The 10552-nt window shown below is 40.1% G+C and overlaps 1 protein-coding gene across 1 annotated transcript in view; it reads right to left on the bottom strand.

Moving 5' to 3' along the window:
* CHCHD6 (coiled-coil-helix-coiled-coil-helix domain containing 6) overlaps window positions 1-10552 on the bottom strand; it is a 308037-nt gene that overhangs the window by 254989 nt on the left and 42496 nt on the right. The gene's annotated exons all lie outside the window — the stretch shown is intronic.

Raw genomic sequence — 10552 nt, 5'->3', positions numbered from 1 at the left:
CGAGTGCTGGATTTGTCCGTTTCCACTAACGTCTCTGCTCCCGAGGATTTACTATTTTCCGGCGTATAAGGCGACTGGGCCTATAAGACGACCCCCAACTTTTGAGAAGATTTTCATGCGTTAAAAAGTCATCTTATACGCCAGAAAATATGGTACCTAAGTGGCAAATAATGCAGATACCTTAAGGCTTCTCTTCCACTTAAGTTCTGAAAGTTTTATTCTATACTTTCTCAAAATAATAAAACCTGAACTTGCTCCTTTTGCTTCATGTTTTTATCAAGAACAGCTTTCCAGAGTTTGCTTGTTAAAATGAGGATTCTCAAGGTCAGTCAGAATTTATAAGGCAGCCCTTTCATCTCTTTTGATTCTCTGGCTAGTTTTCTCCATAAAAACTGCTGAACGCTTGAGATTCTGCTGGGCTCGAAAGGCCTGCCAACACTAAGGCCAATTAAGAGTTTTTAGGACGCTGCACATTAGGGTTATTATAGGCGACAGTTATGCAGCCAGAATTAATATTGGCTAAATCTTTAAAGTGGTTTTTCTAACTCTAGTTTCTTTTTCTAGCTGAAGAGACAGTATCATGACAGAACTTTTTCCCCAAGGAATTTGCAGCCAGTCAAACGAAGCAGCAAAATCTCCCCTACGAGTCATAAAGTTTACAGCAGCCAAATCACAAAAGACTCTTCAGTGTGTATGCACAATTGTCATTTGATGCCCCACTTGTACTTTTAAAGATATATTAGTCATTCCATAACTGCCTAGGACATCCCGCGAGACACCTTGCATTAATCTTTGGCCATTCAAGAATTTAATATTTGTTTTCTGATCCAATATCTTCTCTCTGTGGCAGGGGAAAAAAAATTCCAGTTCAAATAATTACAAGTATTCTACAGAAGATATAGGATCAAAAAGGAGCAGATATTTATATTTATATTTATTTATTTGTATCCTGGCTTTAGGTTTTTTTTTTAAACAAATAAATCAAGGCAACGAACATATCCAAAACACGTTCCTCCTCTTTTCCCCGTAACAACAATCTTGTGAAGTGTGACTGACCCAAAGTCACGTAGCCAGTTTTCATATGCTGTGCCTACCCAGTAAATACTGATTATTCTAGTTACAACTTTTCACAATGCTTCTTCCAATTTTATTTCTATTATTCTACTCCATCATTTCACTCTCTTTCAAGGGAAGGGAAATTATAAGCATTCTTCTAAATTCTAGTTCCATTAAATAACAACTTCCTCTACTGGTTAAGAATATTGTGAAACATCTGACATATATTTTAAAGAACTGTTGTCACTTAAAAGAGACAAAACTAGAATAGACTGAACAGTCACCTAGTTCAGGAACTGCATTTCGTTACTGTAATTTTATTGCTTTATGAGCTTTCCACAAATAGTGATTCTCCCCTGAATCTGGCTGAAGCTTCACATGGATCTTCCCTGGTGCATAGAATGTCTCTGCATCAGTAACAGGTCTCCAGGAACATAAAAATGAAACATTACTTGCAAGCAACTTCCATCTTAATAAAGTAACAGACTGTCTATGTATATTCCTTTTCTCTGCACCTTGTTGCCATTTGAATGACATTTATTCTGTCTCCTCTTTCCATTCACATATTTTTCCAGGTGCTCCTACTTAGTTTCTCCTTCTTTAAATCCCATCTTTTCCAAAAAGCCTGTTCAGTAATAAGTTTGCCTTATGAACTATTGCTTATTACCCTTTCTTCCAATCAACCCATCACTCCTTTTTCTTTGCCCTCTCTTAGCTGGACAATTAGCCTATTTTCATTTTCAAGACTACAGGACTGATATAAGGCCTCAATTTTCTCAATACGTACAATAACCAAAGTCTTTGGCAAAATTGGAACTCTTACATCAGGAGATAGATCACACTGTTAATTTATGAAACAACTCGAGACTTATAGATTGAGTACCAAAAACAAAGCCATAAAGAAGAGTTGGGCTACTTTGAGCGCCACAAAATGACAGATAAAAAAAATCAGGTATTTAAGAGCCAAATGCTTGATAACAGATCTAAAAAGTATGTATCACTTCAAGAAGCAGAGACTGTTGCCAGAAAGGTCCCAAGCTTCTCCCTGAGGCTTCCATCATCCTTCACTGAACACGCTGATAAAATTATGAGGCAAGTTACAAATCCAATTTTCTCCATTAATTCCTTCACAATGTAGGTGCTGTACAACCCTTTTTATACAAATAACAGGCATCTCAAAATCAACCATTTCTTTTCCTTTAGTTTCCCAAGAGCTACTTGTCTTTTCAACCTGATTTAGGGTGATTTCTTATTTTTAAATTTATTTGAGAAAATCTAAATGTTAAATTTATTTCTCTAGGGCACAGGTGTCAAACTCGCAGTGTCACGTGATGTGTTGTGGCATATCGCACCTTTTTTCCCATTGCTGGCAATGGGGTAGGCGCGGTTTTGGTGTGACGCATCCGGCCCATGGGCCGGCAGTTTGACACCCCTGCTCTAGAACTCAGAGCAAAAATAAAACACTCCAATCTGTCTTAGCTTACTTATATTTATACAGCGTTTAACACTGTATTTGTAATGTGGCAGCCCTTAGTAAACAAAATAAATGCAATGGTAAGCCCAACCATAAAGTACTGTACATATAGTCTATACATAATTATATACAGTACATATAACGACTTGTTCAGCAACCACTCAAAATTACAACATGCCGAATGAGTCTTACAACTGTTCCTTGAAGTTGTGGCTGTTCCAGTATCTCCATAGTCATGTGTCAGGACCTCTCAAATAGATTTGCTTACAGTTTATTGCTTATGCCTATGTATTCATTTTCGGGGCCTGCCATTCTTTTGGGAGGGGGGCTTGTTCAATGGGGAACGTACTTGCCTTGCTCTGCTTTGCCCTTCCTTCATGAGAAAGGAATGTCACCTGAAAACATCTGTCTTACCTGCAGACCACGGAGCCTGGGACTGTTGGGAAATGAAAACGAGACAGACCTTGAGAAGGGCACTAAATCACTAGGTTATCAAAACAAACTAATACCTGGGGATTGACTGGATTTCAAATGGATGGTTGGACACTGGGGGGAGGAGACCTGAATAGGTTTTTTGATGTAATCTTTTGCACACGAAATCTTCAGACCTTGCTTTGCATTCCTGCTATCACTAACTCTCAATAAAAGTTCCTTTTGAGACAATGTCTGTTTCAAGAGTTCTGCTTCCTTGGGAGATCTAGTTGAGGCAGGTCCTTACATCATGTCATCATGATTTGGCTGCTTGGTGACTGGCATACATTTGCAATAGCTGTAGTGTCCTAGAGGCACACAATCACCATTTGCAACCTTTACAGCCAGCTTCCGACAAGCAACATCAATGTGGAAACTGGCAGAAAGTTGCAAGTCACAGTTACTGTATGTGACATTAATCTTAACAACCCGGAGTTATTCTCTTAACCATGGACACAATGACATCATAACTTGGTGTGGCCACGTGTCATTCAGCTTAACTGTGACACTTAGCAACAGAGTTGCCAGTTGCTAATTGTGGTCAGTAAGTGAGGACTGCCTGTACCTGGAAGTATTGATAGGTCTTCTTGATCCACTATTTCTATACAGAAGTGCCACTGAGAAAAATGGACTAAGAGCCTATTTTTGCTGTAGCCTGAACCTGTATCTTGTACTGTCTGCCAACAGTGGCTGGTCAAAACCATGTTCCTCTTTCCATCCAACAGCCATTGCTACCACCTTTAGTCTATTTCATGCCTAGGTCAGGAAAAGAACAATATGAAAGTGAGAAATGATGGCAACTGAATTGTCCTCCTCTGCAAATAAATAGTGGACCTACAGTTGGTGTGTTCGTCCAGAGAGAGAGAAAAAAAAAGATAGCTTTTAATAATTCCAGTCAGCTTTCATCAATTATTGTTTTCTTATCACTGGCATGTCTGCTCAGCACAGATGCATCATGGGAGGAAGGAAAGTGTAATGACAGACAAAATATCTGCCAAAACGTAGACCTCTCTCCTCAATCTGCCTCATATCTAACTTGCCTCAGCAATAAATAAAAAATAACGTTTTTTAGGCTATGACATCGTATTAGATTATTCTTCTGTTATTGGTTTGATGTGCAGCCCTACAGTGGCCATTCTGTTTTAGTGCAAGAAGAGAAAACAAAGCTTCTCCAATACATCTACCCAAAGATTCCGTCAAACACCTCCATTTGGTATTCCGTCCATCCTTCCTTCATCGTACATGACAGGAAAAGAGGTGGCTACTCAGCACTGTTGTAGGTTCTCTCTCAAGGGAGGAAAAATCCTCCCTCCTACTTTTTCCCATACTTTTGAGACATATAAAAGGAAAGGCTTAGTAGTGGCCACCATGAGCTCTTCCTTGTTTTCTCCCCTGGAATGTTAAGACAGCCAACAGCACACCTGGATCCCAACTATGAAAGGAAAATGCTGAGAGTATCAGAGTATGGGTGTGTGGAGGAAGATTTATGTTGGGTGGGAGAGCAGAAAGGAACAATATGCAGCTGAGGGAGTACAGTAGCTATCAGCTCAACAGGCATCTAATGGTAAAGGAGGAGCAGGCCAAACCAAACCAATCCAGCAGCTGACAAGCTGAAAGGAGAAGCACAGCCCAGCACCTTCATCACTCCAGCAGCATCTGTGAGAAGCTACAGTCGGCAGCAGCTGGTAAAGCACCTTTCTTTTCTTATCTTGGCACAGACTGCCAAACTAATGCTTCAGCAGAAATTTGGAAGAGCAGCTGACAGTAACAGAAGCCAACTTGAAGGTGGATAAGTGGTGGCTAAAGACTTTGGTACAAGCTCAAGCGACAAAGGAGAACAGAATTGTTATAGACTGTTTAGGAATAAGATATAGATATACAGTTAGTCCTCCACTTACATGCACAATTGGGAATGGAATATTGGATGTTGAGCAAAGAGGTTGTTAAGTGAGATGCCCATGTAACTATTTTGCTCAAGGACTGCAATCCAGGCACTCCCATATGGTTGTTAAGCAATCCCCCAGGTTGTTAAGATAATGAAGCAAAAGGGCTAACTGCCAGCAGGATACCCCAACTACATGCAGAGCTGAGATTCTACTCTTCTCTGGCATACAGCCCTTCAAGAAGTCAGAGCTCTCAGTCAAGAGCTGAGATTGGCTCACTGCAGGCAGCCCTTTGAAAGCAAAAGAGCAAGAGAAGGGCAAGGAGTTAGAGACAGAGAAGGATCTGAGCTCAGCATGGTTGGATTTGGGATTCTTCTTTCCCTGTCTCCGTGAAGAGTTCTGCAGGAGCGAAGAAAGAAGAATTTTGGGCTCCGTGTGAGTTTGGAAATCCAGGCGGGCGGGGAGCTTGGGATCCTTCTCTTCCCCACTTCTGAACAGAACAACACAAGATCCAAGAATGCATGGAGCTTGGAATTCTTCTCTTCCCACCTCTGTGGCGAGGCTGGGAGGGAAGGATTTTAAGTTTTGTGCCTGCCTGGATTTCAGCTGTCGGGATCCAAGCAGGCATGAATCAGATCGGCAGGGAGCTCTTTCAGCCAGCTCTCAGAGACAAGAGACAAGTCAGTTCCCAGAGTCCTCTTGGCAGCCAGGCAGCAGTTTGCAACTTCCTGCTGGTTTCCCCAATGACTTTCTGGGGAGGCTGGCAAAGAAGATTGCAAATGACAATCATGTGACCGCAGAGCATTTGGCAATTGGTCATAAAATGTGAACAGGTTGCCCAGAACTCAAATTGCAATCACATGACCACGTGTGTGTGTGTGTGATATTTTGCAATGGTTAGAACTGCTTTATATGTCACAAATCATCCTCTCGAGGCCTTCATAATTTCAAATGATCATTAAGAGACTGGTTGTTAAGCGAGGACAACTGTAAATGTTTAAATACAAAATAAAAAAGCAAAGGCTTAGTAATAAGTGGGAGGATAGGAAGTAAGCAATTTTTTTTTGCAATAAAAGTCTTCCTGGAAACACAGGGAAGATAAAAACAGCCTATTTTTTGCTAGTCTATACCATTCCCTCTGCCCCTCACAAAAAATCATCAAAAGAAATAATACAGGTAGTCCTCGACTTACAACAGTTCATTTAGTGACTGTTCAAAGTTACATCACTGAAAAAAGTGACTTATGACCATTTTTCACACTTACGGCCATTTCAGCATCCCCATGGTCACGTGATCACAACTGAGATGCTTGGCAACTGAGTCATATTTGTGACAGCTGCAGTGTCCAGGGGCCAGACAAGCAAAGCCAATGGGGAATCCAGTTTCACTTAACAGCCATGTTACTAATTAACAAGTGCAGTGATTCACTTAACCACTGTGGCAAGAAAAGTCATAAAATGGGGGCAAAACCCATTTAACAAATGTTTCATTACCTACAGAAATTCTGGGCTCAATTGTGGCCATAAGCTGAAAGACTACCTGTATCAGTTTTAGATGCCTGGAGGTAATTACTGAGGTTAAACTAACTAGCAATGATCGGATGACTTTGTATTTATATTTAGTAATCATTTTTAAAAGCACATTTGTCTCTTTCCATGGAATATGTTATTGGACTACCCATGCGGCAGATATTCTTGTTGCATTCAGCAGCAGTCTGAGCGATACAAACAGAAAAAGAATTCTTTATTAAAATTCAAAATGATTAAGGTTAAGACATTCATTTAATATTCCATGGCATGGCACAAATTAAAGCATGGAAAGTGGAGAGTGAAGAATATAAAAATATAAATAGCAGAGCTATAAATAAGTTTGTGTCATCTGGGCCAGGTCCCTAGGTTTTTAGTAGCCAGCAATATACTAATTATACTAAACCCGTACTAATTTCCCTCAAGAACTACTGTAATACTCTTCAAAGAATCCTCTAAATTTAGTACCCTGTAATCCTCAAAAACACTCTATCACTGACACTAGAAATCACAGGAAATATAATTATGCAACAGGAACAACATTACTCAATTGTTACACAAATAGATTTTCTTTCCCACTTAATAGACAGAGCAGATATTGGGAATATTAAGGGGGAAAAAGTACTTGGAGTATATAGCACAGGAAACCAAAATGAAGAAAGAGAACTTCGATTTCTAACAATCCAATGATTTTGTCATTGCTCACATGGTCTTCCATCAAAATGCCACTATACATAGACACCACCAGAAGCATTAAAAGTTCTTATCAAACTATGTCAGCAAATCCAGTCAGCAAAAGTGGGTGGAGTCAACCCTGCCCAGATAGGACAGTAGGAATCTGTGCAGTAAAATAAATAAATATGTAAAGTTTTAAGTTGTGTTTTCAGACACTGCCAAAAGACTCTCTCGCGTGGAACCTACCAAGACAAGCTGATTCCAGGTTGGCAAAGAAGTGAGACAAGGAGGTACAGTTATTGCTCAGGTTGTGATCATTCAGAGTTATGATGGCATGGAATGAGGGAGACTTATGACACCAATCCTTGCAGTTGTGACCACTGCAGCATCCCCACAGTCACACAATTGCTATTTGTGTGCTTGGTGTCTGGCCCATAATTACGATGTTGCAGCAAGCCACAGACATCTGACAGCAATTTCCAATGATCTTTACAAGCAAAATCAAGGGAGAGCTGGCGAAAGGCCTTAAGTTGCTCTTGCTCACACTGTGTTTTCAACCATTCATTTCCCATAGTGCCTGCCCATTGCACACACCCCGCTCTCCCACACAACTGCCCATGTTTCATAGCACCTACCCACAGCTCCCACCAATAGCTCTCACCATTCAGCCTCCTTGCCTGGGACTCCCACCTCTTTCAACTTAATGCAGTCCTGCAGTTACAATGGCAATTAGTACTCCCAGGATTGCCATTGCTAAGTGACAGGGTCATGTGACACTGCACTTTACAATCACTTTGGAACAGAAATTCTCCCAAGAGTTACCTGTATAGATAAAGGTAAAGGTTCCCCCGCACATGCGTGCTAGTCATTTCCAACTCTAGGGGCCGGTGCTCATCTCCGTTTCAAAGCCAAAGAGCCAGCGCTTGTCCGAGGATGTCTCTGTGGTCATGTGGCCGGCATGACTAGACGCCAAAGGCGCATGGAACGCTGTTACCTTCCCACCGTAGTGGTCCCTATTTTTCTACTTGCATTTTTACGTGCTTTCGAACTGCTAGGTTGCCAGAAACTGGGATGAGTAACAGGCACTCACTCTGTTACGTGGCACTCGGGATTCGACCTGCCAAACTGCCGACCATCTGATCGACAAGCTCAGCGTCCTAACCCACTGAGCCACCACGTCCCTGCGCTACCTGTATACTCTCACCTTATTTATTCAACCTGAAAGCTGAATATACACTGAGGGAAACTGGAGTAGAAGAAGATAAGCATGGTTTCAACACTGGAGGAACAAACTTGAATAACCTGCAATGATGTTACTGATAACTAAAAATGCAAATGACCTGCAAGTCTTAATAATAAAAGTCAAAGAAAGTGGGGGGAAAATTGGGACACAAAGAAGATCAAACTAATATCAATCTGTACAGTAATCAGCCCTAGAATTAACAACATAAATAGCTTTCTGCCTACTCAACTGTCAACAGTAAAGAAATAAGGAATATCCCGCAGACTAGTAATTGGTATAGTGATAATTAAGGCCTTGGAAAAGATGTTCATATGCCATGATATGTCTTCGCCTATCAAGATCAGAACTGAGCAGGCAACAGTTTCCGCTCTGTACATTCTATGAAAATTAAAGTTGGACTTTGAGAATCAAGGCAAGAAAGCATACTGATGCTTTTGAACCCTGCTGTTAGAGATAACTCCCGAGAATGGCTCTGATAGCCAGGAAAACCAACAAATGGGTCATTAAACAAATCAATCCAGAGTTCTCACTTACATAAGGCACAAATGGTCAGGCTCAAAGAATGTTTTCAGCATATTATGTGATGACTAGTTCTCTGGAGACGTCTACAATGCAGAGAAAGATGGAAGAAAAAAGAAAAAGAGGATGACCGGCAACAATAATCTCAATTATAGGCACAATTGGAAGACCTGAAAGACCACAACGGGACAGACCATTCTAGAAAATATATCTATCTGTGGTCACTAAGAGTTGACATCAACCTGAGGGCACATAAGTCGTCATCAGACTACAACTTTTTCCTAGTGCAAAAGTATTATGCTTAAAAAGGTAAGCTGATCCAAGAGGTTTATGTAGTAAGAATTTGTGAAAATAAATTAAATGGAAATCTTATGCACTTATAATGAAAACTAAGTAAAATGTAAGATTGGGTTGGAAAATAAGATGGGAAAATGCTTGCAATTGGATTAAAATAGTCTACAGCAGGGAAGCTGGCTGAGGAATTCTGGAAGGAATTCTGGGAGTTGAAGTCCACAAGTCATAAAAGGGCCAAGTTTGAAGACCCCTGGTCTACAATACCTTAATTTCTAGAAAACTCAGCACCAGATAAACAGTTAAAAGTGGTATGTTGTTATATAAGAAGAAATGCTGTTCAGATGTTTCAGTTGAAAAGTAGAATTCCAATCTGCCTTTCTATTGCCACCTTCTATGGAGGATGACATTCTAAAGCCATCAGAAAAGTGATCAGCCAAGGAAGGCGCACACACATCCACAAAAACTATCAATAATCAAAAAGTAAAACATTATTATATTTCAATTAAAACATGGGAACTGCAGAGAAAATTAAAGTTGTGCTTTGTTTTGATCATAGACAGCTATTCTGTTCCCAAAATTCCACAAATCAGGCAAGTAAACCAGTCATCTTAGATTCAATTTGGATTTATTTATTTAGCTTGTTTGTTTATGGCTCTTATTTGTCCTTTTGTTAAAAAGAAGGGGAACAAAAATTCTAAATCTCATGGTATCAAGCATGAAAAGCTTTTAACTAAGCATTCAAAACAAGCTTCAGGCTATCTTAAAGGAAGACAATGCAAGCATGACTGTCAAATGCATTAATTTTTTACCACAAAATCTAAAAATAATTTCAGCTACAACATTCTTTTTTGCCATATGGAGATTGATGTGTACACACAGGTAGGTGAGGCACAAGTATGTGCATGTGCCTACAGGATAAGCAGTAGCCGACTCATCTCTTGGCAAGAAAATAAAATCATTTGTAGCACAGTTGTGTGTGCCTTTAATTTTTCAAAAAATGCCTAAACAAGATCCACTACTTGAAAAGCTACAGCCTGATAGTAAGGGATGATAGCCGGCCTCACATTCTAGCCGAACTTTGAAGTCTGTGGCTGAACTCCTTTAGTGAGAACATCACAGCTCAAGGGCAACACCTGCAGGATAATTCAGAAAAGGTACATTTTTGGAATTTCAAGTTTCATGGAAGGCAAATTCTGCTTTAGCATTATTTTATTACCATATGATAGAAAAATCCAAGATCAGAAAGCTTACATTATGACATTTAAGATGCCCTGATGAAGAAAAGCAGGCTACCTTTAGTTTCAAAAATCAAAGAAATTTAGAAGTACATTTCTTGCACGGTGGTAAGAAAAATCATGCTTGCTAAAATGAAGCAGTATTTTACTTGTATTTGTCATACAGGTAGGAGCAA

Source organism: Vipera berus (assembly GCF_964194415.1).
Source record: "Vipera berus genome assembly, chromosome: 2".
Classification (NCBI taxonomy): domain Eukaryota; kingdom Metazoa; phylum Chordata; class Lepidosauria; order Squamata; family Viperidae; genus Vipera; species Vipera berus.
Note: the sequence above shows the minus strand (reverse complement) of the source record. Positions and strands in the feature narration are given on the sequence as shown.